General features: G+C 35.5%; 1 long non-coding RNA gene across 1 annotated transcript in view; it reads right to left on the reverse strand.

Moving 5' to 3' along the window:
- The window catches only part of LOC132518160 (uncharacterized), a 522,958-nt gene that overhangs the window by 287,837 nt on the left and 222,241 nt on the right, over positions 1-12,880 (reverse strand). The gene's annotated exons all lie outside the window — the stretch shown is intronic.

Below are 12,880 nucleotides of genomic sequence, written 5' to 3' on the forward strand. Positions count from 1 at the left end.
AGGCCACTTGTACCAGTTAGCCAAGTTGTTGATGCAAAGGAAAAGTTCTTGAAGGAAATTAAAACTGCTACTCCAGTGAAAATACAAATGAGAAGAAAGTGAAACAGCCTTATTGCTGATATGTAGAAAGTTTTAGTGGTCTGGATAGAAGATCAAACCAGCCACAACATTCCCTTAAGCCAAAACCTAGTCCAGAGCAAGGCCATAACTCTCTTTAATTCTATGAAGGCTGGGAGAGGTGAGGAAGCTGCAGAAGTAGTTTGAAGCTCATTTTGCTTCATAAGGTTGAAGGAAAGAAGCCGCTTCCATAACATAAAAGTACAAGGTGAAGCAGCAAGTGCTGATGTAGAAGCTGCAGTGGGTTATCTAGAAGATCTAAGATAATGAATGAAAGTGGCTACGCTATACAAACAGACTTTCAATGTTAACGAAACAGGTTTATATCGGAAGATGACATCTGGGACTTTCATTGCTAGAGAGGAGTCAATGCCTGGCTTCAAAGCTTCAAAGGACAGTCTGATTTTCTTGTTAGAAGCTAGTGCAGCCCAAGACTTAAAATCGAAGCCAGTGCTCATTTACCATTCTGAAAATCCTAGGGCCCTTCAGTATTATGCTAAATCTACTCTGCCTGTGCTCTGAATGCAACAACAATGCCTGGATGACAACATCTGTTTACAACATGGCTTACTGAATATTTTAAGCCCACTGTTGAGACCTATTCTTAGAAAAAAAAAAGGATTCCCTTTCAAAAATATTACTGCTCATTGACAATACACCTGGTAGTCACCCAAAAGCTCTGATGGAGATGGACAAGGAGATTCATGTTGTTTTCATGCCTGCAAACATAACATCCATTCGGCAGCCCATGGATCAGGAGTAATTTAGAATTTCAGTTCTTATTCTTTAAGAAATACATTTCGTAAGGCTATAGCTGCCATAGATAGTGATTCCTCTGATGGATCTGGGCAAAGTCAGTTGAAAACCTGAAAAGGATTCACCCTTCTAGACGCCATGAAGAACATTTGTGATTCATGGGAAGGGGTCAAAAAATCAACTCCTGTTCATAGAACGGGAGTTTGGAAGAAAGTGATTCTAATGCACATGGATGACTTGAAGGGGTTCAAAATTTCAGCAGAAGAAATAACTGCAGATGTGGAAGAAACAGCAAGTGAACTAGAATTAGAAATGGAGGCTGAAGATTCGACTGAATTGCTGCAATCTCATGATAAAACTTAAATGGATGAGGAGTTGCTTCTTATGGATGAGCAAAAAAAATGGTTTTTGAGATGGAAATTACTCCTGGTGAAGATGCTGTGAAGATTGTTGAAATAAAAGGATTTAGAATATTACATACACTTAGTTGCTAAAGCAGTGGCAGCATTTAAGAGGATTAGCTCCAATTTTGAAAGAAGTTCTACTGTGGGTAAAATGCCATCAAACAGCACTTCATGCTACAGAGAAAGTGCTCATGAAAGGAAGAGTCAATCAATGCAGCAAACTTCATTGTTGTCTTATTTTAAGAAACTGCCACAGCCACTCCAACTCTCAGTCAGCAGCCATCAATATCTAGGTAAGACTCTCTACCAGCAAAAATATTACAACTCCCTGAAGGCTCAGATGATGGTTAGCATTTTTTAGCAATAAAGAGTTTTTTTAATTAAAACGTGTACATTATATTTTTAGATATAATGCTACTGTCCACTTAATAGACTATAGTATAGTGTAAACTTAACTTTTATATGCACTGGGAAATCAAAACATCTGTGTGACTTGCTTTACTGTGATATTCACTTTCTTGTAGTGGTCTGGAACCAAACTGGTAATATCTCCGAGGTATGTCTGTATAGAGACAAATGGGCTAGAGATAGGGACAACTGGACAGACAGACAGACAGACAGACACACACACACACACACACACACACACACACACACACACACACACACACACACACTGGGAAAGACGCATTACAGGTTAAGGGCCATGTTACCTTAAAAGAGCCATCACCGTAATAGAATACCTCAGAACAAATGGACATAAAATTTTCAAGAGCAGTCTTTGGTTGTCATGGACATACTCTTTATTGCTTTTCCTCTCTCTATCCCTTCCAGTTTGCTTCCTTCCTACCTCACTTTTTTTTTTAAAAGACATTCTTTCTGAAAACACACTTACATGAGGCTGATGCTAGAAAAAAAACCCTTGTCTGCTCTCAGGCATATCACAGTCTAACTAGAGTACAGACAAGTAAACAGAGAATTGCAATAAATAATTATGGAAGGCATTATGGCAGTGATATGCACTGGTTGCTTTGGAATAACATAGGACCTTTGGAAGCATGATATCCTCCTTCAAGTTACTGGCCGGCACCACCCTTATCACTCTATTCACTGATTACATACGATTCTATTACTAGTTTAGAAATCGTTTGTATTCATCTGTTCTGACTACTATAACAAAATACCACAGACTGAGTAGCTTAAAAACAACAGAAATGTATTTCTCACAGTTTTGGAGGCTGAAAGTCTGAGATTAGGGTGCCAGCATGGTCTGGTGAGGGTCTTCTGGATTTCAGACTTCTTGTATCCTCAGATGGCAAAAGAGGGTAAAGGGTGATATCTTGGACCTCTTTTATAAGGGCATGAATTCAAATAAATGGAAAGATATCCTGTGTTTATGGATTGGAAGAACTAACATTGTTAAAATGTCCATACTATCCAAAGCCATCTACAGATTTACCATAATCCCTATCAAAACACCCATGACATTTTTTCCCCAGAACTAGAATCCTAAAATTTGTATAGAACCACAGAACACCCTGAATAGTCAAAGTAATCTTGAGAAAAACAAAACAAAACACAAAGCTGGAGGTATCACACTCCCTGATTTCAAACTATATTACAGAGCTACAGTTATTAAAACAGTATGGTACTGGCACAAAAACAGACATAGATCAATGGAACAGAAGACAAAGCCCAGAAATAAACCCTATGCATTTATGGTCAATTAATTTACAACAAAGGAGGCAAGAATATACAATGGGGAAAAGACAGTCTCTTCAATAAGTGGTGCTGGGAAAACTGGACAGTACATGCAAAAGAAGGAAATTAGAATATTTTCTCACACCATATACAAAAATAAACTTAAAAAGGATTAAAGACCTAAATGGAAGACCTAAAACCATAAAACTTCTAGAAGAAAACATAGGCAGTATGCTTTTTGACACTGGTCTTAGCAATACTTTTTTGGATATGTCTCCTCAGGCAAAGGAAACAAAAGCAAAAATAAATGGGACCTAACCAAACTTAAAAGCTTTAGCACAGCAAAGGAAACTATCAACAAAACAAAAGGCTGCCTACTGAATGGAAGAAGACATTTGCAAATGACATGTATGATAACTGGTTAATATCCAAAATATATGAAGAACTCATAGAATTCAATATCAAAAAATAAACAGTCTAATTAGAAAAATGGTCAGAGGAACTCAACAGGCATTTTTTCAAAGAAGACAAACAGATGGCCAACAAGTACATGAGAAGATGCTCAACATCACTAATCATCAGAGAAATGCAAATCAAAAACCACAATGAGATACCACCTCATAACGGTCAGAATGGCTATTATCAAAAAGACAACAAATAGAAAGCGTTGAAGAGGATGTAGAGAAAAGGGGCCCTGGTATACTGTTTGCGGCAATGTAAACTGGTGCAGCCACTATGAAAAAACAGTATGTGGAGGCTCCTCAAAAAATTAAAAATAGAACTACCATACAATCCGGAAATTCCACTCCTGGATATTTATCCAAAGTAAATGTAAACACTAATTCCAAAAGATATATGCATCCCAATGTCCACTGCAGCATTATTCACAATAGCCAAGATGTGGATGCGACATAAGTGTCCATCAATGGATAAATGGATAAAGATGTGCCATGTATATATATATATATTATATATATATATATATAATATATATATATATATCATGGAATATTGCTCAGTCATAAAAAAGAATAATATTTTGTCATTTGCAACAACATGGATGGACCTGGAGGATATTATGCTTATTTAAATAAGTCAGACAGAAAAATACAAATACTGTATGTTTTCACTTATTTGTGGAATCTAAAAAATAAAATGAACGAATATAACAAAACAAAACCAGACTCACAGATACAGAGAACAAACTAGCAGTTACCAGAGGTGGTTGGGGTAGGGGCGAAATAGGTGAAGGGGATTAAGAGATACAAATAATTAGGTTTTAAATAAATAAGTTACAAGGAATTAATGTACAAAACAGTGAATACAGCCAATATGTTAAAATAATTTTATATGTTGTATAATCTATAAAAATATTGAATCATTATGTTGTACACCTGAAACCAATGTAATATTGTAAATCAACTAAACTTCAATAAAAAATAAAAGTGTAAAGTTTCTTACCCAGAGGAGGTGCTTGATACAGTATGGTTTTCAACTTCTCTTTTATGTTTTTCTAAATATTATTAAATTTTTATTAAGAGATTTAACAATTTTTTGTTAAACTCAACTAAGTACTATACAATATTCTAGGAAGCAGGAAAGGAATCAATTATGCCTCTTGGATTTTAAGTTCAGTTAATAGATTGGTTTGATGATGCATGCTACTGAACTGAGGAAGAAAGGCACAGATCAGAATCAAAATTATATATTGCCTCATTATGCTTGAGATACCTTGACAACAAAGTAAAAAAGTTAAGAGGCTAATGGACATTTTGTTATGTATTTTAAGCAAAATGGAAAAAATCACTGCTAAAGATATAAATAAGTATATACATAGGAATAATATGATATGTGAGAAGGTAGAGACTGAAAACATGGACTATACATACACGAAGTCTTGCTGTAATGAAAAGCAAAGAAACGGAGCAATACCTGGATATTTAATTGCTGTCAATGGGAGATTTAAAGTTTTATATACTAAAAAAAAGTTTGTCCCAAATGACTTTCAGAGAACTTCCTATGCATCTGCTTACTGTTGTTAGTGTTGTTTTCCCTTGTTAACATAGTGGAAGCAATATATAAAATGCTTGCTAGCTAATGCTCATCAATAATGCAAAGTATTTGACTACAAATATTGTATGGTTCAATCAATATTCCAGCTGAAACAAATTATCCTAGATTAGCATCTAATTGTCTTGGGTTTTCCTAAATTGCTACCTTAAAATTTAATGAACTCTAGAAATTAAATAGGAGTTTAGAGATAAACAGAAAAAGGGTAGATTTCAACTCTGTGTTTTTTTTATTACTTCTTTCTTCCTTTATTATCTGTGACCACCATCTGCTCAGTTTCATATCACAGTTATTTGTTTTCCCGTTTAATCTGACTTAAAATTCAATTATGATCTCACCTTAATTAAAATAGCAAGAACTTTGTGAATATTATCATTAATACTAAATGGTGAGTTCCTTGGTGCATATATATTTCATTTGAATATGACCATAGATACTCCAAAAGTAGTTGTTCTTTATACAAATATATTTGTTAAGATAAATAGAATATATTGAATCCTTTCTAAGAATCTGAACTAATTTCTGTTGGTTGAATTTGAAATGTGAATATATGACAAATGCAGGCCATATAGGAGATGTTCATCTATTTTTTTATACACTACCTGTTTTTCTGTGTGATACATTTAGGGTAAGAGCAACCATCCAAGTTTGCCTAGGACTGTCTGGTTTGAGCACTAAAAGGCCAGTCCAGGAAACCTCTCAGTTCTAGGCAAATTGGTGCAGTTGGTCACCACACATTCTAGAAACCACTTTATTTTAAAGATAAAATACAAATTGCTAAAAAATATTTTAAATAATCTACTTAAACATTAGTAATCTATTCAGTGTAATACAGTGTGTCTTCATTTTGAGAAAGAGTCTATGAAGTCTGTATTAAGAATTATTTCAAACCTGTTTTAGAAAGTGCATTGGTTCAAAGAAAGAAATTACCACTTTATAAGAGATATGTACAATACAACCATATGATTTTATTTTTCTAAACTACTGTCTCTAAAACTAGGTTGAATCAATACTTCTCAATTTGCTTTCAACTTTAAGGCTTTTGCAACTAATGTAACACAAAAGTGCAAACCAAAGAGAAACAAACTTCTCAAGTTTTTAAATCTGGAGTTTAGAGAAGGGGTACATGATACATACTATAACTATTGCTCTGAAAAAACAAAAAAGCTTTTTTCATATAACTAAAGAAGCAGAAAGTCTCATGGTAATTATTAAAATGTTGCTTACATTTTTTTCTCAACAGTGTCTATCATCGCTGATGAGATTATAAATATCCAAGAATTTGCCAACACTCAGCATTTTGTTCTTGATTCTCACTGCTGACAAAGATCACCTTTCACAACATAATGAACTTCAATAAAACCCCAGGACATGTCTTGGAAGAGTTTCAAGAAGACAGAAAAAAAAATAATGGTAAGAAAAATCTTAAATGTGACCTTTTCCTTAATTTGGGGCGTGGTCAATAGTGTAAAGAAAAATAGCCTGTTTGGGGAGACAGCATCAGATTTCACGTTATTAAAGAAAAGAAAAATCTGATTGTTTCAACAACTGGAGAACTTTTTCATCTATCTTTCAGGACAAAGAACATTATTAAATATGCTACAAGATATTCCAGCTGGTCCCAAATAAAATTTCAAGACTGTCAGGACACATACAATTATTATATTCAAAACTTAATGTATCTCAAACAATCAAGTAAGCTACAAAACCAAAGCGCTCTACATACTCATTCTTCTACAATCACAGTATGTTAAAATTGGTCTCTGTGGCACTGTCCAGCTTGTACTTCTGCTTCCACATTCTGTTTCTTCTGTTATCACTTCCATCTACCCTGTCTAGACAGCCTTCCTCCAATATATGCAAACCATCTCATTATCTCCCTCACTCCTGTGTTAGGTGGAATATCCTGAAATTTTAGCATGACCCACTTTATAATTTTACTATATATCTCTATATTTATATATATGCATATCATCACCTTATAATAATAGCTAACTTTCATTGAGTATTATTTGCATGCCAGGTACTGTGCTAAACACATATTTATTATTTTATTAAAAACAACAATTCAAGGCAGTTTTTATTATATGTTCTATTTTACATATGAGGAAACCAGAAACTCAGAGGAGTAAAGTTACTTGCCTCATTCAGGCAACTAAAAATGGTAGATTAGAGGCAGTAACCACATTAGACTTTACCACATTAGACTAAAAATAATAATTACACACACACACACACACACACACACACACACACACACAGGTTTTCACTTCCTTACTCAAAGAAGGCACTCAATACAGGTTTCTATGGATGATAAAGATCTATTATCATGAAATTAGAAAGTGTAGTATGACCAGGAAATCAGCCTATCTACTTGATAGTCCTCTAAACAAGTTTATCCATTTTGTGGACAAACACTACAAAGAAAGTGGTAAATTTGAGTAAGTTTTCATTCACAAGGTAACTTAAGGCAACCCAGAAACTTCCCAAATCTTGTCCTTAAATTTTTTACAGAAAGAGCTTAGAAGCCTCTCAGCCTGTCCTAGAGCAGATAAAATTTCAAAATAATAAATAAATATCTATATATGTATACGCATTTTGTGTTCATAGAATTAGAAAAGTGATAGGTAGAATTGAAAGCAGCTCTTTTTCCCCTTTCCTGCTTGCCCATTTTTGTCCCTTTCCAACCTTGAAAGAACCTAATTATAGGAACAAGATCACTAGGCAATTTAAACTAACTTCTGACATGCTCTCCTGAATACACACTGTGCCTTGCCTAACCTGCTGATTCTTCTCCTAGATAAAAGGAAGTAGTAAGAATGAAGAATTAAAAAAAAAAAAGAAGAAGAATTAAGTAGTTAAATAATGACCAGCTCTTCACCCCCAACAGCTCCCTTAGCAATCCTGCAGGCAAATCATGTGGGCAAGATAACATCCAAACAGAGAGTTGGAGTGTCTACAAGTAATAGAGAATGATACAGAACCCACCTCCTGCCTAGATGATTCACTGATATTCTCCCCCACACCTCACCTTTATCTCCTTTAAAAACTGTCATGGCGGGCTTCCCCGGTGGCGCAGTGGTTGAGAGTCCGCCTGCCAATGCAGGGGACACGGGTTCGTGCCCCGGTCTGGGAATATCCCACATGCCGCGGAGCGGCTAGGCCCGTGAGCCATGGCCGCTGAGCCTGTGCGTCCGGAGCCTGTGCCCCGCAACGGGAGAGGCCACAACAGTGAAAGGCCCGCGTACCGCAAAAAAAAAAAAAAAAAAAAAAAAAAAAAAAACTGTCATGGCTGAGCAGAATCTTTGGAGTTGGTCTCTGGACATGAGTCCAACTTCTCCCCAGATTGCTGGCTTTTCTGATTAAAGCATCTTTCCTTTCTACTGACAGTTGCCTCTCGATTATTGGCTTTTGAGTGGCAAGCAGCTGAACCTGAGTTCGGTAACAGAATTAGAAAATTGATAGATAAATAAATACATGGATAGATGACAGACAGAGAGATAGAAAGCTGAGTATCATGGAAAAGCAGCATGGTTGTGATGTTACACAGAGTGGGGAAATTGGTCACAGGTAAATGGCAAGGAAGGAAGGAAGGGAGGGAGGAAGGAAGGAAGGAAGGGAGGAAGGAAGGAAGGAAGGGAGGGAGAGAAGGAGAGAGAGAGAAAGAAAGAGGGAGGGAAGCAGAGAAGAAAAGAAATATTCACAGTCACAGGAAAAGAAAAATTACAGTGTGCATTTAGGAAGCACTAAAAGTGCAGCATTATTAAAAGCATGCTTAGGGCATTGGTTCTTTTTACTGCCTAACCTGGACCAAGAATACTAATATAATTTAACTTCAGTTTGTATTCTGTAAGGCAATCAATTGCATATAAAATGTAAGTATAATATACTTTCTTATATGAAAGTTATAGCCACAGGAAGAGTACGTGTTTCTCTTCGTTCTATTTTCTCACTACCCTCTGAGTATTTCCAAATCAGCTTATATTTTGTTATACTGATACTCCAGTTATTTATTTTTCTGTCAAATTTAAATTACTCTCACAATCTCACACTTGTAACAAAGTGCATGTGATTCCAAACTTTACATATTTTACTGCCTTATTTTGTTTTGTATACATGCTCAATAACTAACTTTCTCAAATTTATTTCCTATTGCACTTCTGGCCAGATATATGAGCAATATTTTCCTTTAGACAGCTAGTGCTGCACTTGTTTCTTGTTTTAGTATGCACACTTTCATAATATTCCTTCTTAATGGCATTTCATATACACCTCTTTGTCATTTTCATTCTCTGTGTACTTGTCCCTTCTCCCAGCACTCTCCTTATACTTTACACTCATTCTCTCTACCTGCAAGTTCTTCTCAGAGGACATTTATTTCCTATCTGTGTAAAATCCATCTATCCTAAAGCAATTTCTAATTCTTTACAAAACTGAAATCCATTCTGTCTGTGCCTCAAGCTAATTTTTTGGTTTTATGTTCCTCCACGCCTCGGTCCAAATGAGGCACAGGCAGCATAACGAGCTCTGACCAAATTTCAAGGATGGCTTATGTGGCAAAGCAAATGGATTATGCTTCCATTTCACAAGATGACAGTAGCCAGGAGACTCTTCACTAAAGTAATATAAAGCAAGGGGTGAGAGAGTCATTGGTATCAAAGCATTTCTCATAAAAGATGAAGAGAACTCTTCTTGAGACAGTTTCTCCTCTCTGGGGACTTATGCTAATTACAAAGCATCATAAACAAATTTTAAAACCTATTCTCAGAGAGGGAAAGACTCCAAAAACACCTCTCAAAGGGAAATAGCAATGTGATTATCACAACTTATTTCCTTCTATCTATTCTTTTTGTTTTCAATTTCATAACTTACCTTTTAATCTTACTTCATATATCACACAGATATATAAAACAAGATTAGAAACACAATTACAAAGATAGTCATCAGAGTTACTCCTCCTGGGATTCTCCCTGAAACACACCCACAAATAAAAACTGCACTGGCATATAAATAGTGAATCACTGCCACATTCTAAGTTTGTATTTAAAGTTTGATAACTTGATATTTGTGAGGATCACTAGGGATAGTTAATCTTGTTAGAATGAAAATGTCATGAAAAATAATAATGTTATTACAGATTTATAATACTATTACAGTATGTAAAAGGCTTGATATCATTTAGCATTGACTATGTGAAAATTCATGCAAATTCACAAATAATCATTGAGCACTATTCTAGACTTGCTCCTGAACCCACGAGAAACTCATACCACTTTGTACTTATGTTATGCAGTTTGTGATAGATAGCAAAATTTTAAAGAATTCACTATAAATTGTAGAAAATATTAAAGGACTCTCAAAGCTTCTATATATTTTACTTTTAACCCATACTCCCACAGCCTTATATAAGATTAATCTAGATCATCACATTGCACACTGACCCTATATAAAGGACCTTATACAGCCACATGAGGGAATCCTTTGTCAGGTTTCTGTGTCATTGTTCTCATTCAGAACTATATTTTTGCTCCTGGTTCTAACCAATATTTACTCCCCTCGTACATGGCTTCCATGTATGCTGTAGTGTGATACCTGTGCCATTCAGAAAGATCTGCAAGGCATGAAAGGAGAATTGTCCATGCTGAGACTTTAGGACTGAAAGACTTCTCTGGTGGCAGTTCTAATCACGTTTCCCTGCTGCAAGTTCAGGTTGGCAGAGAGATGCTTTGTCATATCATTAAAGAGCCATGAGGCTATATAAAACTATGTAAAATAATGTCGCCTTTCTGAGTTAACAGTGTAGTTTTTGTCCCTGTCAAGAGGAGGGTCAGATTCAAAAAGAACATTTTGAATATCAGTAAAAATTATTACTAACATAAACAGGTTATATCTTGAAAACTGGAAATCGTGGTAACAAATTGTCAAATAATTTTGAAAATCTCTTTTAAATTATACTGGTTTTGCTTTTTTTAAGTTTGGATAACGAAACAGTGAAGTACATATACAAAAATGGTTTAAACTCACCTAAAATAGCATGTCTTTTCTGAATAGAATAGAGAAAATAAAAGGCTGTTTTTTCTCCTGTAGCCATAAATACTTGGTTTATAAATAAATACTGGACCAGATTACACATATTATGAAAAACTTAGAAGGTAGGCAGAATTATAATATCACATTCTTATTATTATCCTGGAATTCCAAATAATTAATATAACTTTCTAACTATTAAACCCACTAATAAAACAGTTACTCAGAGTGAGGTTATGTCATTACCATGAATTCTCAAAATGTCCATACTTTTTCTTTTATAATACTTATTGGAGTATAATAGCTTTACAATGTTGTGTTAGTTTCTGCCCCATAACAAAGTGAATCAGCTATATGTATACATATATCCCAATATCCCCTCCCTCTTGCATCTCTCTCCGACCCTCCCTATCCCACCCCTCTAGGTGGTCACAAAGCACCCAGCTGATCTCCCTGTGCTATGCAGCTGCTTCCCACTAGTTATCTATTTTACATTTGATAGTGTATATTAGTCCATGAGACTCTCTCACTTCGTCCCAGTTTACCCTTCCCCGTCCCCGTGTCCTCAAGTCCATTCTCTACATCTGCGTCATTACTCCTGCCCTGCCCCCTAGGTTCATCAGAACCATTTTTTTTCTTTTTTTAGATTTCATATATATGTGTTAGCATATGGTATTTGTTTTTCTTTTTCTGACTTACTTCACTCTGTATGACAGACTCTAGGTCCATCCACCTCACTACAAATAACTCAATTTTGTTTCCTTTTATGGATGAATAATATTCCACTGTATATATGTGACACATCACATCTTCTTTATCCATTCATCTGTCAATGGACGTTTAGGTTGCTTCCATGTCCTGACTATTGTAAATAGTTAGTGCTGCAATGAACATTGTGGTACATGACTCTTTTTGAATTATGGTTTTCTCAGAGTATATGCCCAGTAGTGGGATTGCTGGGTCATATGGTAGTTCTATTTGTAGTTTTTTATGGAACCTCCATACTGTTCTCCATAGTGGCTGTATCAATTTACAAACCCAGCAAAAGTGCAAGAGGGTTCCCTTTTCTCCACACCCTCTCCAGCATTTATTATTTGTAGATTTTTGATGATGGTCATTCTGACTGGTGTGAGGTGATACCTAATTGTAGTTTTGATTTGCATTTCTCTAATGATTAGTGATGTTGAGCATCCTTTCCTGTGTTGGTTGGCAATCTGTATAACTCCTCTGGAGAAATGTCTACTTAGGTCTTATGACCATTATTGGATTGGGTTGTTTGTTTTTTTGATACTGAACTGCATGAGCTGCTTCTACATTTTGTAGATTAATCCTTTGTCAGTTGCTTCATTTGCAAATATTTTCACCCATTCTGAGGGTTGTCTTTTCGTCTTGTTTATGGTTCCCTTGGCTACACAAAAGCTTTTAAGTTTCATTAGGTCCCATTTGTTTATTTTTATTTCCATTTCTCTAGGAGGTGGGTCAAAAAGGATCTTGCTGTGAGTTATGTCATGGAGTGTTCTGCCTATATTTTCCTCTAAGAGTTTGATGGTGTCTGGCCTTACATTTAGGTCTTTAATCCATTTTGAGTTTGTTCTTGTGTATGGTGTTAGGGAGTGTTCTAATATCATTCTTTTACATGTAGCTGTCCAGTTTTCCCAGCACCACTTATTGAAGAGGCTATCTTTTCTCCATTGTATGCTCTTGCCTCCTTTATCAAAGATAAGGTGACCATATGTGCGTGGGTTTATCTCTGGGCTTTCTATCCTGTTCCATTGATCTATATTACTGTTTTTGTGCCAATACCA

This window comes from Lagenorhynchus albirostris, chromosome 3 (genome assembly GCF_949774975.1).
Source record: "Lagenorhynchus albirostris chromosome 3, mLagAlb1.1, whole genome shotgun sequence".
Lineage (NCBI taxonomy): Eukaryota > Metazoa > Chordata > Mammalia > Artiodactyla > Delphinidae > Lagenorhynchus > Lagenorhynchus albirostris.